Here is an 18,566-nt window from a genome sequence, read left to right on the forward strand (position 1 = left end):
ACAGGGAGGGGGGGGGGCAAGAGCTCCAACGAGTCGTTTAGTGGAGAGAGTGAATACTGCTGAATACACATACTTTACAGAGATGCTGTATGCGAAACCAATGTGAGTTTGGAAAATTGCACAGTATAAATCTATTTTAGTATACCTCAACAATGTAATTATGATCAGTGGAAATGGCCATGACATGGGCCCTTTAACTCTCCTTGCATTAACCTTGTACAATATTGAGACAACTCGGAAGATCTCCAGCATTAAACACCACAGAATACAATATTTTCTCAAAATTATCATCTGTAATTGTTAATAACATAAACATAAACAATACGTACATATGATGCGATCAAAGGCATGAAGACGTATGCAGATGTAGCTGGATTTAATTACAAACAATAGCACATTGCTCACGGTTATGGCTAGAAAGGATCCGTCTTGTGTACAACTCTCGCGAGAGTTTGCAAGTCACGTGACTGAATGTTTACGTTTGGCAGGCAGCCTTTCAGTTACGATCGTTAACATCAGTGGGCCACAGCAAATGATGGTGAGAAGCTAAACTATCTATTAATTATGTCAATTACAGGGAGTGTGATTGTTGAAATAGGGTGTCTTGCTGTTCAAAGAAGAATGACAACACTGTAGATCACCAACACTATGGTTTAATTTTTATTCACAGGCAAGTCAACGTTGTCGCAGTAAAAGTCCCAAGATAGCTCCTGGTGCAATAAAATGTTCCCTTTCAGTGTTTTACTATTATGTCTGATGTTTCTCTATTAATATTGCTGCTGCATTAATGTGTATGTTGCATGTTACTGCTGTAGATGTGTTTCCGAGCCGCTCCGATTACAACGAGAGTTACAACGAGAACGTGACGTCATATTTACACAAGACGGATCCTTTCTAGAAATAACCATTGCTCAGAGCCATGCTTTGCCTATTTCCTCTCTAATGATCACCTGACACACCCATCTGATGATGTCATCCTGATTCTTAAAGGGACCACGACCAGGCACAATAGGCACACAAAAAATTGCCCAGAAAATGCAAACAATACTAAACTTAGCTGTAACAGAACACGGTTGTTTCCGTGAACGGCCGAATGTTGTGTGACGGCAAATGCTGCAAAGCATTGTGGGGCAGGTTTTCTCCTTTCCTTTCGGAAAAGTAAGGTCCAGTGTTTAAGCTAAAGGAGGTTATAAAGGAAGTTTGAAACCTCCTTTCCTATCTTCTAGAGCAGGGGTTCCCAACCTTTATTGTGCCAAGGACCGGCAGATACATTAAAAAAAAATCGCGGACCGGTTGTCAATTTTAACTGATTTTAATATTTACTCACCACCAGCAGGTAGCAACAGAGGCTAATTGTATGTAACAGCCTGAACAAATACTAGAACAATATGCATCCAAAACATATTAACAAAGTTTAAAAAAGAACCGGTGTTGTTTTTTGGTTTTTCGGAAAACCAAAAAACCGACGTTATTCAGTTTTTAAACCAAAACGGGAAAACAGATAAATCAACGTTTTGGTTTTGTTTGTATGATTTACGGATAATCCAGTGAATGCTGGGAAAACGAGGAGAAGGCGCATTATGAAGGAGATGTCCGGTCGCCAGGGTGTGTGTGTGTGTGTGTGTGTGTGTGTGTGTGTGTGTGTGTGTGTGTGTGTGTGTGTGTGTGACACTGGCATATTTGTTTTAAGAAGATATTATGATAGTGTCGTGCACTCCGACAGCATTTAGCACTACATCGAGATTAAGATTAAACTAATTTATTTTGGGAACAGCCGCATATATGGAGTTAGCCATATGTGTGTAAATTACTGTTCATCAACATTTGAAAACAAATGCCGGTGTCGGACAGACACAAACACACCGAACACACAGAGCTGAGCTGAGCAGAGCACATACACACACACATCATGCGCCTTGGTGACTGACTGGACAGTCCTTCATAAAACTAATAAAAGGGGGAGTAATCGGGCAGTTCGATGTGTGTAGAGGTGTGTGTGGTTAACACGTAGCAGCCTGCAGTCACTCTTAAGCTGTTCTGATGAAGTTAAACACAGCGAAGGCGGTGCGTAAAAAGGCACAGCTCTTTACCCGCTGGTGCTGCACTTCTCAGAGGCGGAGTATACGTCCCGCTGCCTCCAGATGCTGCAGCCATTTCATGAAGTGAAGGAGGTTTTCCTTCTATAAAACAGCTGCGGGCAGCAGATACCGTGAGAGTCACAGGTCACGCGCACCTGACATAATAACGTTACTTACCGTTTAAATTGACCAAATAAATGCAGCAGACAATGTTATTGAACCACAATTACAATTTATTTTATTTCAACTATATTCTTCTTCTCATTATTATTACTACTATTATTATTATTGTTATGTAATATCTTTCACTTTTTCTTTTTTTTTTTCACTTTTAATTTTTCAAATGAGGGTGCATAACGACTCAACTGAGGGTGCAATGCACCCTTATGCACCCCCGTAGAACCGGGCCTGAACGGTTGTCTCCTGTGCGCTCCTCTTCCTACTTGGCGCACCGGTAACATTCTCGTGCGCACAAGAGGCTGAGACCTTAGGCTGAGCCGCCGAATCCCTCGGAACATCATAAAAGCCATTTTCAACGGTTTTCTGGTGAAAGATTAACTAGCTACTGGATGAAATAATATGACTGGTGGCATAGGTGCGAAAATTAAACACTTTTTGAAAAACATATGATAAAATATTTTTATATATTTATAATTCTGCAAATATTACGATAAACTCACAGCTATTTCGCGGCCCGGCAGTAACCCCTGTTCTAGAGAATTCGAACGGCTCTTATCATGACGGCCACTGAGGTACTTCCGGGTCATTTCACTCCGTTAGGAAGTTCCTAAGCTGAAATTAAAATTCTACTGCAGCCCAAGAACATAAGAGAAGACACAACACTAATCACAGAGACAAGACACAGCTGGAGAGGTGGGGTCACAGGGGCAGCAGGTGAACACAGGAGGGAAAACACAGGAAGTAAAACCAGAGGAGGAAAATACATTTAAAAATAAAACTGGAAACGTTCAGCACAAACCCTTAATCATCACTTTTTCTGATCAATGACCCTATCATGGACCGTGAGATTAACATCTATTAGCAATATGTTTGTCTGTCAGAAAAAATGTGTTCACTGACAGATTGTTTTACAATGTACATTTTGTGAAGGAAGAACTGAGGGTGAAGTCTGCAAACAAACACAAATAGTTCTACTAGAGGTTCTTCCTCATACATACAGTAAACCTGCTATTTTAAGTGCAGGATAAAACAGTACATTTCAACGAGGTTAGGATACATTTTAATACATAAAATACATACACTCAGTTCTTCTATATAGGAACTTCAGAAAAGTATTGGGGGGAGATAAATAATGACTAATATTAACCTTCTGTTGCAATATCACAGCTTTAAAGCGGCCAACAACTTCATAGAAGCTACCGGATGGGTCTGTAGGTACCTTGGCCTCGGAGCTTAAAGGGGCCTACACACCAAACTGACACCAAAGAACACGTCCCGACGGTACACGACTGTTGTGTCGCCTCACGTCTCCTGCGTCTTGGCCATGTTTCGCACTGGAACACACCGCAAAGACTTCAGCCGACGGCCAAGTAGCACGTACGAACTGTGCATGCGTGAGTGGCAATAACTCTCCTTACCAGCAGGTGGCGGTAGTGTGTATTCGTCATTCAAAAGAGGCAACAACCGGAAGACAGACTGCGTGACACACCGAGAGAAGAAGAACAGACTGCGTGATATAAACAAACAACAAATAGCGTGTGCGTTCCATTTTCACTCTACAGCGAGAAGCTCATGGGGCTTTCCCGAACCTGTGTCAAGAGCTGGAGTTAAATGAAATCTCAGATTTGCCTTCTTAATCGTTTGTTTGGGCCCCTCACTTCCGTTTAGCTTCTCATGCACTGATTCGCTAAGCTGAACAGCCAATCAGAGTGATTTCTTTGGCCGACGGCCTTTAGCCGACAGCCTCCCGATTCAACATGTCGCATCGGCGGCGGAAGGTGTCGCATCGGCCGAAAAGACACGACGGTGCGGGACACACCAATCTGAGTAGGGCGACAGGACGCTCATCGACGGCCAGACATCTATCAACGGCCAAAATCGGGTTGGTGTGTCCGGGCCTTAAGGGTCACTTGCTCACGCCCTGATCGGACCAAAAACATCGTAATAGAGTGTTGACTGGTAGCTAGAGACGTGCAAGTTCACCTCTTCTTCTTCTTCTGGAGAGAGTTGCTTGTGGTGTCTGGCAGCCAATGAAAAGACACAAACACAACTGGTGTTTACCAACCTGACTGACCCAGTGGCTGCACAGCTGACCCAATCAGCATGAAGCGATCGGTTATACATTTCACCCATGTTAATGTGTTAAATGTCATGTGACCTTTTACTCTCACAAGAAAGAAAGTTCAGTTGCTTTAATGTGTTTGTCAGCTGATCAAAAGTAGGGCTAGGTGCAGGACAGTTCCAGTGAGACAGGCCTGAGATCATCTGACCTGCACATGTAGACTTAATATAAATGGAGAGTGGACACACTCCAAAATTAGACTCTTTTTACCATAAACAAATCCAGTCTGAGTTTTTCTGGAAAAAGCACAGTTTGTGTGTGTGTGTGTGTGTGTGTGTGTGTGTGTGTTTGTGTTCCACAGAACATTTCTATACAAACATATAGCCTGAATTAGCCTGAGTACCTGTGTTTTAATTATTTAGTTGTTTAGCTGCGTTTTTGCAACATTGCTATATTATTTAATGTCAATGCAGATGTATACGGCAAGGTTGGATGTGTCCAAGTCCTGATTAAAACCTGGTGGTATAGTCCATTGCAGATGAGACAGGAAGTATATAAGGAGCAGCAATGGGTCTGAGTGTTCATTAAAACCATCTTCACAAAGTTCAGTCTTCCAGATTCCAGATGTCCTTTGTTATAAAAACCTGAACAAGTCCTTCCAGTGCAGTACAGACTCTGTGACATTGTTGAGAAATGTCCCTGTTATGATGAGAACATAGACATCTTTATTGCACATGCGAGTAGTTTGGCTCTGACCCCCATGTTAAAACCATGTATCTCCAGTAATGTTTTTTTTAATAGTTTGGCTACCTTTAACCTGTTCCACTCTGAGCCTGTTTTTCAGGTCTCAGGCTCGAAAATGACATTCCCAGAACAAATGACCATATCTTCCCTTCTAAAAGGGTTAAATTAATAATCTTTGTTCTCAAAGTAATGATAAACCTGTGAGTTGGATGTAGAATTGTCAGAATCAATATAAATGTTTTTTATTTTAAAGAAAATTCAGATTTTACATAGTAAAAAACTGTAAATTATAGTGTCCGTCCAAAAATTATTTTTTACAGATAGTGAAAACTACCCTTGGATGATGGGTTAGTAGACTAAAAGCTTTAGGAATCCAAAGTACAACATATAATAAGTACCCTGTATCAAGATTGATGCAAAACAAGTGACATTTGACCTTTTTAGAGAGGTTTAGCCCAAAACTGGGCCATCTGGGGTCATTTGGGTGGATTTGACCTATCTCTGGCCCCCCTTGCTCGATTTGGTTGGTTGACATACCCTTGTGACCGTTAGAGCCAATAGAATCGAAGGGGGAGGCTCCCACCCAAACACGTTGTAAAGAAAAAATGTGGTTGCTTCGCGTGTGGAAAACGAAACCAAACTGGAGGAATGTCTCCTTCTGGAGTTTGGAAACTAAAACGCAGTTGTATTGCTTATGGATTATCAGAAATAATTTCAAAGAAGGCACAGACACATAGGATGAACCTATGGATTAACTGCAGCATCGTTTTTTTATCGTTTTAATGCCATTGAAGACCACTTTTGACCAAGGTAAGCCATATTTACGTGTTTAGCTTCTTAGCTCCACATGTGATGATGTACGCTTTCGTTTAGAGCGTCGTGAATGTTTATCACTGAGTGTTGAGGAGGGCACCGGTAGATTCAGTGTCTCCAGGACACCAAAAAAGAGTGGTTGGTTGTGCATCTAGGATAAGTAATAAGGGAGTTAGAGTGAGTTTAGTTGCCTTAGTATGTTACGTTTTTTTCGCTTGAGGCTAATTCAGAGGCTGAGTGCTAGCAATGTGGGTTTTTTTTGAAAAAAAAAAATTAAAAAGATCAGTTAGCTGAGTTTCTTCCCGTTACATGGATATAACACATTCATAGTTTTATTCAATATTAAGATTCCTTAGACGTTGTTTCCTGAAAATGACGCGTTTATCCGCCCGGTACCGGGGGGAAGGTGTGAAACAGGTTTAAGGGCTTCATACTTTTTTTTTTATGAATCCAGCATTAGTTGATTTTTGAATCCAATTGAAACCTCTTTGCATGAAATGCTATGAACTGTATTGTATTGTTGTAACGCCATTGTTCTAAGTTCCTGAAAAGCTGCCATTTTAGAGACACAAGGTTTCACCCAACAGCCATGTTAGCCAAGTAAATGTAGTCCAAGATCACAAGGCCTGTATACAACCTCTCTCGACCTTAACTTGGATAAGGACACACTCAGGGCCGCCCCTCCCTACACACCGCCTCATCTTGCGGAGGGGGTCTCACCTTATGCGCAAATGCGGCGCAATTATGCGCTCCGCAGTTACCCCGCTGTAAGGCTCCGGCGACCTAACAGTTCACGAGCGTGCTTCACTAGCAACCCCCCCATCAACGCTCGCGACACATAAGGGGGGCCTCATTAAACACCTTTGCGTGGGGCCACAAGTTGGCCAGGGGCAGCCCTGGACACACTTTACCAGAGCAAGCCTTAAGGGTCTCAGAGTTATGTCCTGCCCTCCAAGCCACCAGGGGGCTGCTTCACCAGGACTAGAGCTGGCAGCAGCTCTGGGACCTTCAGCTAGCAGTTAGCAATCAGCTTAAATTCTGCAAGTGCAAACCCCAGCACAGGAGGGACTGATCCTAGTGGAACGTTCCCCGCCTTCTCAACAGCTTCACAAAGGTTCGACCCAGTGCTCCCCCGGCCTGCTATGATTCCCACTGCTGGGTTTACACTGTTGGACCTGTTCCTGAAGTAACACTGATGCTCATGCAAAACAGTAGAAATGCAACTGGTCCTTGTAAAACTAAATACAAAAATCAATATATACTGGTGTCTAAAAAGATTGGGTTTGAAGTGTGATAAATGCTAAACATATATCTGCTACTTTGCATCGATTGCATTTACATTTCATTGTTGTTGACAGTTTTTCTTTGTCATTTTCAGTATTTTGAAAAGGGGGCCCCCAGTCTATGTGAAACCTATACAGTATGAGCACACTGTGAATGATCAAATCTATCACACACACACACACGCACGCACACATGCACACACACACACACACACACACACACACACACACACACACACACACACACACACACACACACACACACACACACACACACACACACACACAGTCACTCTTCTCCTTCCACTCTTCTTCATAGAAATATCTCTGTTATGCAGACTGATATCTCCCCCCCCCCCCATTTTATTTTCAAGTTTTCTCTACTGGATAACAGGTTATACATTTTACATTTATCATGTTTATGTACATGAACCTCACAATTGTACTTCTAACTACACTACACCCACTGCAACTTGGTTACTTTCAGCATATTTTCAGGAGAAAAAAGTCACACTTTACAAAAACACATCATTTCCTGAGAGCCTTCCTTCCTGTTAGAATGATACGTCTGATGTAAGCTAAAATATAGAACTTTGTTCTTCTGTATGACCTGAAATGTTTCATAGTGGATATGAGTAAGGCACAGGTTGTTTCTTTAGTTAAGTGTCTGTGCACATTCTTCTTATTATTATTATCTTTCCTCTGCAGACTCCTCGAGTATCATCTCCTATATAAGGCAACTCATTCCCTGGAAAATAATGTCTTGGAATTATTCAGGCTTTCATGCTCACTCTTCTTTGTTCTCTGTTTTACAAGTGAAATTAAGCATGCTTTGCCAACATCTGGCTGTAAATCTACTTTCATATTTGCCTCTTTATCATTCAGCGTGCTGGGATCCAACACATGATCCCTGTCTCTGGGGACAGCAGCTCACATAGACTGGATTCCTTTTATTGATATGCTTGGCATGGCCGACCTCACGGGTGAAATCACTGCGCGTCGGAAGTCAGGGGTCTGTTCCTTTTCCTTTGTCTCTGAAGGTAGAATTACTGCTCACTTTAACACAAAGATTGGTGCCCTGCAAATGAGCCGACAGCGGTGTGAAATCTGTGAGGTTTCTTCAAGGCCTCGGCATCAAAATGACTATCAGTGCTTTGTTCAGAATACTTGTTCCATTAGGTCATTGCACAAAGCCACTGTAGCTGTAAAAGGGCAGTGATGTGATCCCTTTTGTTTCACAACACTATTCATGTGTTGGCTCAGTTCCTACTAATTCGATTAACCACATCTTGAGCACAGATTATGACAAATGTAAACGGTGTTTCTCATGGCACAATGATACAAGAGTGGCCATGAGATACGCTATTGAAAAGCACGAGTCAGTATCAGGCTGTAATGCACGCTTCATGTTTTACGACATGGTCAGCTGTCTTTTGTAAGCTGCTCAGTTTGTGTGCTGGTAATTTGACATCTGTGAGAGGCAGCATGAGTGGAATATTTAACATGTCCCTCTGGATCTGGAGGCACTGAGTGAATTATATGGGCTCAGAACAGTCTCATAATACACACATGCACACAGAAGGATTCACACTTGTATTTCATGATCCTGTTGGAGCAGAACACCTCTGCTACGCGCCGTTCGTTGGATGAGGCTGGATCTCTATTAAATTAAGAAAGGAATTGAAAACACCGGAATCAAAGTTATAACAAATTATCTGAGTTTACTTCTAGTAGGAAACCAAACACATATACAAGTTATACAGAGTACTCGAGCACTCCGGACTTTCAGGTTTGTGATGCGACGCGGATAAATGCGTCGGGACCCGCCAACTCATCAAACGAGATGAAAGTGACTTCAGGTTTGTGATGCGATACGGACACAGTTATCAGGACCTGCCACTCACCAAACCAAAAAAGCATTTTTACACACACAAACATCAGTATTTCTATCTATTTTTGGGGCGGAGATTTGTCGAGTCTTCCTTCCCATTTTTTCTCCCAAGCGAATTAGAGAGCCCCTGGGGAGGAGCTGTTTAAACTGACCACCTCCCCCAAGTGCCCTGACTGGCTGGATTCGCTTCTGGCCGAGTTCAATCAGAGGTCTGACCAGAGAGTGAGATCCCAAGCCACACCAGGTCAAAAGTCAATGTTTATCTTTACCTTATCTTACTCTACATTCCTTTCCCAGGGGATCTTTTCACCTAAACTATCCTCCTTCAGACATTTAAACTCTTCTCCACCTATTTAACGATGTCTTTAATGACTTAACAACCGCATCTGGCTTTTATGGATGATAAGAAGGATGTTGGTGTGTTGAAACACAGAATCTCTGGATCAGTGAGTTTGAAAGTAAGAATAACATTCCTATTCTAAGTGACTTATCAAAACCCGTTTGTGATTACCTAAAACAGTTCAAACAATACATGTTCACTAAAATACAGTGTAGAATCATATCTCTTTACTTCAATCCCTCTTTTGATCTCACCTCACAAGATCAACATATAGCATTTGAAACATTACCACTGTCAATTTTCTTCTTACTGTGTCTGTCCCAACATTTATATAAACCCATCAGAAGTTGGGATATAGAGCACTTTAAACCTTTAGGAACAGTCCACAACAACAACTTATTATGACAGTGGAGGGAGAATAAAATATGTCTAAAAAGCAAAGTCCTTGTCAGCTGAGTCATCTTTACTCTACCCTCAATGGTGGAACTGATGAGTCTAATGAGCAGATACAAGGCACACAACAACAACCACATGTCCCTAAAATGGCAATAAAAGTAGCCACAGAAATTAGAAAAGACATTATCATACTTTTCCCTCTTTTGGTAACACATAGTTCTGTAGAATAAAAAATACCAATCCCTTAAATTGTGGGATATAAAAATAAAGTTGAAAGTTCCTCCAAAAAATGGATTGTTCAGACAAAGTTCCACACCGGCTATATCAACCTGTTTCAGCGGGAAATGGAGTTCCCTGTGCCGTCTTGGTTTGCCATGTCTTCGTCCCCCCAGCCCGCTGACGGCGGCTTCTGGGGTGCCTGCTAGAGAGATGTGGCCTGATTGTCCTCCCCCGGCCCGCTGATGGCGGCTTCCGGGTCGACTGTTGGAGAGATGTCCTCCCGATCCTCCTCCTCTGGTCCGCTGATGGCGCCTCCTGGGTCGACTGCCTTGACGAGAGCCAGATCTGTTCTGATGTCGTCTAGGGTCCTCGCGACGAGGGCCAACTCTGTCCTGATGTCGTCTAGGGTCCTCGCAGGTGTTTTTCCCGACCGCACACTGGCTCCAGTGGTACCAGTTGTCTCCCTTTCCATCTAGGCGGACGGCATGGGAGGTCCCCTCCAACCAGACGTAATCTGCTGTGTTGGCCTTGTGTTTCTCGGGTCCCCCTTTTGACGTCAGCAGCCTGTGTGGAGAAGTCTCATACCAAGCCCTTAAGTTGCTGGAAATATGGTTTTGAAATCATCTTTTCTACTTCTTTAGTGTTTATTGGCGGCACCAACTAGACTGGAGTGTGGACAAGAGACTATGCAGAAAATAATAAACAAAAAATTAAAATTAAAAATTAAAATAAAAATTTTAAATTAAAAATAGAACGAAAATAAAAATAAAACAAAAAAAGGAACAAACTAACAAAACAAAAAAATAACCAAAGCTAGATTATTTTAAATGTATCAATTTCTCTTAAAAGCAACAAATAAAACAAAACAAAAAATACCATAACTAGTATTTTAAATTGATAAATTTCTCCTAAAAACGTAATAATCTCACATACATATTGTCTGATGTATATCCTATCCTTTTCCCCCTTTTACTGAAATAGAACGCCGTTAACGGTGTTCCTATTTTCAGAAATATCGAGCCTTATACATCAGTTATTTAATATCAGCTATATATTTATTATTACTATTACTTATATATCAGGCATTAAATGTCAGCCTTCTTCCATGATTGACCTCGTCTACATTATCTGACTTATATTGATACGTGTCTGTTTGTATTTATTTAATATACTGGGCAATTTATTGATAACTTTTTGAATCTCCCTCTTTTCTTAACAACTGGAGCTATGGCTACTTTGAAATCTGACTTGGTTAAGAGATGATTTGTTTATTGGTGAGAGGCACACTCTTGCCCTCGTGATTGGGTGGGGGTGGGTAGTTAGGGAGAGTTCCTTACAATCTCCAGATCTTCCTCTCTAGAGGTCATGCCTGTCTCTGACCCTTTGTGCTGCTGTGAATCTGCAGCACCTCAGGAGCAGAGAAAGGGGAAGATCTCTAACCAAAAGTGTAAGCTCCCACATGAGCAACATAGCAACACATTAAACTCTCCCTGACTTGTTTGTAAAGCGTTCTTTAAGGCCTGAATTGAGTCTTCTGTTGTGTAACGGAAAATCCCATTTCCAAAAAGGGCCAGTTTAATAGTCCTTATCATATTATCGCTCTGTGCTTGCATGCTAGGACCTATTGTCTTTGCCAGAGCTGCTGCTATTCTTTCTACATGTATTAGCTCCATATTAGCAGGGTTCACTAACATGGTTGGTTGATCCAGTTTAAGATTTTCAATATCTTCCATTACTATTTCCAACATTCCTTTTCCCTGAATATCAGGTCTAACAATGTGTTCTCTTTTAGGAGTATTAGATGGGACACTCATAAGTGGCATTTGTGAGCTATTATCTCCATAGGGTGGAGGTAGGGTCTCAGACATTATACCACCTTCTTGTTGCACTCTGTCTCTATGTCTTCTGCAATTCTTTACCCACAGTTCTTTTTACTGGATTTGTCTCTCAAGTATTACACAGATTTGACTTAAAAAAAAAAAAAAAAAAATCACACAGAGTTTTTCATACCTTATCATATTACAGTCAGGCAAATTTTTATTGTGCGATGTTTATTTCAACAGATAGCGTGACTTCCAGAAGCAAGCTTCTACAATCTCCTCACGGTGATTGCGGCTTCAGGTCAAGAGTTAAAACTCAGTCAACAAAATCTCTTTATCGTCACGTTTAATGAGCCTGATTATCCCCACAACAGTTTTGTGATGAGATACGGTCGTTCCAAATAATTAGTTGGAGGTCGCGTCTCTCTCCTCCTCTATCACCCACCATATAACAATTACAGAAATGTTATACATTTAAAGCACCACGAAAGGTAACCGCATTAATCAATCTTATCATGATCTGCGGGGAATTTAACCCTTTTTTACACCTTTTGCAGCCTTTAATAGACGCACTGCAAGCTAACCGCATTAATCAATGTTATTTTGACTTGCGGGGAATACCCATACATCTTTTACAGCGTTGCAGCGTTCGTATTTAGTGAGTGAAGGGCTGGGACTGACCTACCCGCCACACTCAAACACTATTTTTGCTCTAGGTCCAGGACTGAATACCCTTCTCTAAGCACTTCCCCAATATCCCCAACTTGTAATATGTATTGTATTTCCCACCGTGACTAAGAACACTGAGAACGCTGCTGACAACTCTAAATTTTTAGTATAATCAATCACAGATTTTTGATAGTCAAAACAGGCGTCTGCTCACCTTTTGTATATGGCCATTGGTTTAGTTGTCACCAGTATCTCTGTGTTCTCCCCCTGGACTGGATTCTGTCCCCTGGCTATCGGTGTTCCTTTCTAGAGATAAGCACTCACTCCGTCGGGAAAGTCACCACTTGTTGGAGCAGAACACCTCTGCTACGCGCCGTTCGTTGGATGAGGCTGGATCTCTATTAAATTAAGAAAGGAATTGAAAACACCGGAATCAAAAGTTATAACAAATTATCTGAGTTTACTTCTAGTAGGAAACCAAACACATATACAAGTTATACAGAGCACTCGAGCACTCCGGACTTTCAGGTCTGTGATGCGATGCGGATAAATGCGTCAGGATCAAACCACTCATCAAACCAAAAAGAAATTGGACTTCAGGTTTGTGATGCGATGCGGATACAGTTATCAGGACCTGCCAACTCACCAAACCCAAAAGAGCATTTTTACACACACAAACATCAGTATTTCTATCTATTTTTGGGGCGGAGATTTGTCGAGTCTTCCTTCCCATTTTTCTCCCAAGCGAATTAGAGAGCCCCTGGGGAGGAGCTGTTTAAACTGACCACCTCCCCCAAGTGCCCTGACTGGCTGGATTCGCTTCTGGCCGAGTTCAATCAGAGGTCTGACCAGAGAGTGAGATCCCAAGCCACACCAGGTCAAAAGTCAATGTTTATCTTTACCTTATCTTACTCTACATTCCTTTCCCAGGGGATCTTTTCACCTAAACTATCCTCCTTCAGACATTTAAACTCTTCTCCACCTATTTAACGATGTCTTTAATGACTTAACAACCGCATCTGGCTTTTATGGATGATAAGAAGGATGTTGGTGTGTTGAAACACAGAATCTCTGGATCAGTGAGTTTGAAAGTAAGAATAACATTCCTATTCTAAGTGACTTATCAAAACCCGTTTGTGATTACCTAAAACAGTTCAAACAATACATGTTCACTAAAATACAGTGTAGAATCATATCTCTTTACTTCAATCCGCAAAAGGATTCACACTTGTATTTCCGGATCCACACTTGTGTTTTTCAATGCACACACAAATGTGTTCCGTTTCATATACATGTAAATAAAATCAAAATACAGTATTTTTGATCCACACATATTTGTTTTCCGTTCAAAACCGCTGCACCTGCAAACACAAACCGCTTTCTGTGCATGGATCGCTGTGCATTCGTGTGTGGGTTTTTTGAGACTCCCCTGACGGTCACCCGATTGGTACTTGTAATTTTTTCTATCTATAGCCAATCAGATGTCTCACAAGGGTATTATTTCTTGCGTTCATGACGTCGCGCTTCATGTACGCATTTTGCGCTGTCCGGAGCTGGCAGGTCCATGGAACCTGTCTGCAAGCGCTAATCTCAGGACACCTCCACTCTCAGTACATTGCCACTTTCCGAACAGGAAATGCACGCAAATACAATCTTTTATATTATTAAGGTACAGCGCCACTTTCCGAACCATTAAAGGTGGGGTAGGTAAGTTTGAGAAACCGGCTCGAGATACGCTTTTTGTTATATTCCATGGAATGCTCTTAACATCCCGATAGCAATGAATATCTTAAGTGCTTTGACAAAAAATCCATAACAAAGTGTCATCTGTGGAAGCCGTAATACTGTAAAAAGCACGACCAATTATTTTAGCCGGCCCGGCTAAAATAACTGGATGGCCTACCTGCCTGTCAGCCTTCCATCTGTGCACAAACTTATCTCGTGCCCTCATTGGTCATGTGCACGTTTGTGTGTGTTGGAGGAGGGGCTCTGTAAGGAAGTGGCAGATTTTCTCCGGTTGTGTATTTTCAAATTCTAGCGCACTCGAGCTGGTTTCTCCAAAATAACCTACCCCACCTTTAATGAATGCTTGAGTACACAAAAACGGCAGGCAAAACTATAGTTCTATTTCGTCCCTACTGACCGCAAGAGGCGGTGCTTTAGCACTGGATGTCTTATACCAACCATGTCATGAAGAAACCAAATACTCACCTAGCTGGAAGCAGCGGAGCTTGGCAACAGGACCACGCCCAAAGGATGGGGAGTGGCGACATTGACCCGGTAGAACCTAGAGAATGTGCCAGAAGACGCCCAAGACGCCACGGCGCAGATGGTCTCCAGGGGCACTCCTCTCAGGGTGGCCCAATATGTTGAGACGCTCCTTGTAGAGTGGCATCTCACCCCTGATGGCAGGGGGCGGCCACTGGCCCCATAGGCATGTGCGATTGTATCAACATCCCAGTGGGACAGCCGCTGCTTGGAGAGAGCACAACCCTTCCTAGTGCCGCCATGGCAAACGAAGAGCTGCTCTGACTGCCGTATACAGGCCGTAGCATCGACATACGCTCTTAGGGCACGCACAGGGCACAGCAACTCGGGCGTGCGGCTCTCCTGTGGGACGTTAAAGCGTGCCAGCTGGATGGGCCGATTGGAGTGGGCAAGTGGAAGCACCTTGGGCAGGAACGCCACATTCGGCCAGAGGGCAACACCCGAGCCATCAGAGTTCCACGTCAGGCATGTATCGCTCACGGAGAGGGCATGCAATTCCCCAACTCGCTTCCCTGAGGTTATGGCAAGCAGAAATGCTGCCTTCAAGGACAGCCACTTAAGCCCCACCTCGGCCAGGGGCTCGAAGGGAGGAGATGATAGGGCATCTAGCACTAGGGGCAGGTCCCAAGCCGGAGCCCTCGGGGTACTAGGGGGACGCTGCCGTAAGGCCCCTCTCAGGAAGAGGGACACCGACCTGTGGCGCCCCACCGTGGCGCCGTCGACCCCGACATGTTGGGCAGAGATAGCAGCCATATATACCTTCAAAGTGGAGTGAGAACGTCCACTATCCAGAAGGGACTGCAGGAACTCCAGAATGGTGGCCACAGAGCAATGCCCCGGATTCTCAGCCTTACCCAAACACCAGTGGGAGAAGAGCTTCCATTTGCACTCGTACTGTGCTCGAGTGGATGGTGCTCTGGCATTCAGGATAGTTTCCCTGACCGATGCCGTAAAAACGCTCAACAGTGGGTTGGGCCCCGCAGAGGCCAAGCCCAGAGCTGAAGGCGGTGAGGATCGGGATGCCAGATCTGACCCCTGAGCTGTGACAGAAGGTCCTTCCTGTCGGGGAGGCGCCATGGTGGGCCGCAGCAGAGACTGCGCAGCAGCGGGAACCAAACTCTCCCCGGCCAGCGGGGGCGACCAGAAGGAGCCTGTGCCCCTGAGTAAAGACCCTCTGAAGCGTCTGTAATAACAGCGGCGGGAAGGCGTACAGGAGACTGTCTGGCCAGTCGTGTGCCAGAGCGTCCTGCCCCATTGGGCTGGTCACCTCTGTCCAGGAGAACCAGAGGGGGCAGTGCCTCGACTCTTCCGAGGCAAAGAGGTCCACCTCGGCCCTGCCGAAAAGGCTCCAGATTGTCTCCACCACTTCTGGGTGAAGCCTCCACTCCCCTGGTGGAGGTTTGTGCCGAGAGAGGAAATCTGCCACCTGATTTCGGTCTCCTGGTAGAAAGACTGCCCGCAGGCTGGCCAAGCGGGGAGACGCCCAAGACAAGAGGCTCTGTGAAACCCGGAGCAGCTGTGCGGACCTGGTGCCCCCCTGGTGGTTGATCTGGGAAACCGCGGACATGTTGTCCGAACGAACAAGCACATGCCTGTCCGTCAGTTGGGGTAAAAAGTGCCTGAGCGCAAGCAGCACGGCGCGAAGCTCTAGCACGTTGATGTGATATGCACCTTCCTGGGCGGACCACAGACCCTGAACAGTCCTGCCCTGCCACACCGCACCCCACCCTGAGAGACATGCATCTACAGTGACAGTCTCCCGGCGGGATGGCGCCCATGGGCACGCCCATCAGAAGATAGGCCCTGTTTTTCCAGCGTGACAGAGAGTGAAGGCACTGGTGCGACACCCTGACCTTCCTGTGCCTGTGCCACTTGGCGTCCAAGTGAAGGCTGTTCAGTCACATCTGCATAGGGCGCAGCGACAGCAGGCCTAAGGGCACAACGGCTGAGGCAGCCGTCAGTCTGCCCAAGAGCCGGAGGAACTGAATGTAAGGCACATTCCTGCCCAGCCTGAAGATGGGGAGAAGGTGGGAAATGTCGTCCACACAACGAGGTGTCAGGTAGGCCCTCATGGCGACCGAATCTAGGACCAACCCCAGGTAAGTGACCTGTTGGGAGGGGACCAGGCAGCTCTTCCCGGTGTTTACTGTCAGGCCCAACCGGGCTAGGTGACATAAGAGACGCGCCGTATCCTGGGCCACTTGGGACCGGGACGGCGCACAAACCAGCCAGTCGTCTAGGTAAGGCAGGAAGAAGAAGAAGAATAAGAAGAATTGGGAGGGATGAAACCCTCTTTAATGGTCACACATGCAGAGCACACAGCACACAGCACACACAGTGAAATTTGGCCTCTGCATTTAACCCATCCTAGTACCAGGAGTCTAGTACTAGGAGCAGTGGGCAGCTATTGTACAGCGCCCGGGGAGCAATGGGAGTGAGGGGGGGAAGGGGGGTGTCCGGTGCCTTGCTCAAGGGCACCACGGCAGGGCAGGAGGTGAACTGGGACCTCTCCAAGTAGAAGTCCACACTCCATATTTAGGTCTGGTCGGGGACCGTCATGCCCTGTGCCTGCAGGGTGCGAGAGCTGCCGCCACGACCCTGGTAAACACCCTTGGAGAGAGGGAGAGACCGAAGGGAAGTACCCGGAACTGATAATGCTGGTCCTGAAAGGCAAACCTCAGGAACTTCCGGTGGTGGGACGCAATCGGCATGTGGAAGTAGGCGTCCCTCAAGTCCACGGTTGTGAACCACTCCCCCTGTGTGACAACACGGAGGGTGTCTGCTGTGGTCAGCATGTGGAAGGGCAGCACCTTCAGGAATCTGTTGATTCCTCTGAGGTCCAGTACTGGACGAAATCCGCCGACTTTCTTGCTCACCAGAAAGTACGCAGAGTAGAACCCCCCGGACTGAAGCAGGGGGTCTACTGGCTCGATTGCGCCCTTGGCCAAGAGGACGGACAGCTCTTGGGCCAGAGCTAAGGCCTTCGCCGGGTCGCTAACAACTGTCATCTTGACCCTAGGCCCCAGCTGGCCCTAGGCTCTGGAACACTCTGCCCCTCCATGTGAGGTCGGCCCAGACCCTAGGGGTTTTTAAATCTAAACTAAAAACACACTTCTTCTCTCTGGCTTTCTAGTTAGAGCGGAGCACGACTCCTGACTTTTCCGTGTGTTTTATTTTTATTTTGTTTTTAAGATATATCTGTTGTAATTTATTGTCGTTTATTGTGATTGTAGTAATGTGTTTTTATTACATGTACAGCACTCTGGCTCGACCAAAAATCGCTTTTAAATGTGCTATATAAATAAAACCTGATTTGATTTGATTTGATTTGACCCGGCCGAAGGCTAGGGGCCGGCGTCGGAACTGCACAGATAGTGCCTTTACTTGAATTTGAAAACACGAGGCAATTTTATTAATACAGCAGATGAAAAAATTTGTGGAAGGATACATTCTTCATGGGCTTCAATGGCTCTCGAGATAAAGGGCGTTTTATGGTTGCTTGTATTATCCTCAGATAGTGGTTTGTTTAAATAACTAGTGACATTTGAATAAATATTGCAAAAAAGGGCATATATATAACCTGGCCGGCTTAACCAGTGTGTATTTCTTCAAGCACCACAACATTCAGAGTTTATAAAGTAACTACACAGTAAAAGTACTTCATAGTACTTGTGGGGGTAGTTTCACTAGTACTGAGTCCAACAGGATCAATCTCACGAAGAACTAATGGCAACAAAAAAGAATTCCCTCATCAAACTTAGCAGAAGTGGCTTGCTTTTGTTCTCAGGAGGGGACTTTGACAG

The 18,566-nt window shown here is 44.6% G+C and overlaps 1 pseudogene; it reads right to left on the minus strand.

Moving 5' to 3' along the window:
* Positions 1 to 15,722: 15,722 nt before the first annotated feature.
* Positions 15,723 to 17,771, minus strand: LOC117472882 (annotated as a pseudogene).
* Positions 17,772 to 18,566: the final 795 nt, after the last annotated feature.

The sequence above is a fragment of the Trematomus bernacchii genome, unplaced genomic scaffold, assembly GCF_902827165.1.
Source record: "Trematomus bernacchii unplaced genomic scaffold, fTreBer1.1, whole genome shotgun sequence".
NCBI classification, from domain to species: domain Eukaryota; kingdom Metazoa; phylum Chordata; class Actinopteri; order Perciformes; family Nototheniidae; genus Trematomus; species Trematomus bernacchii.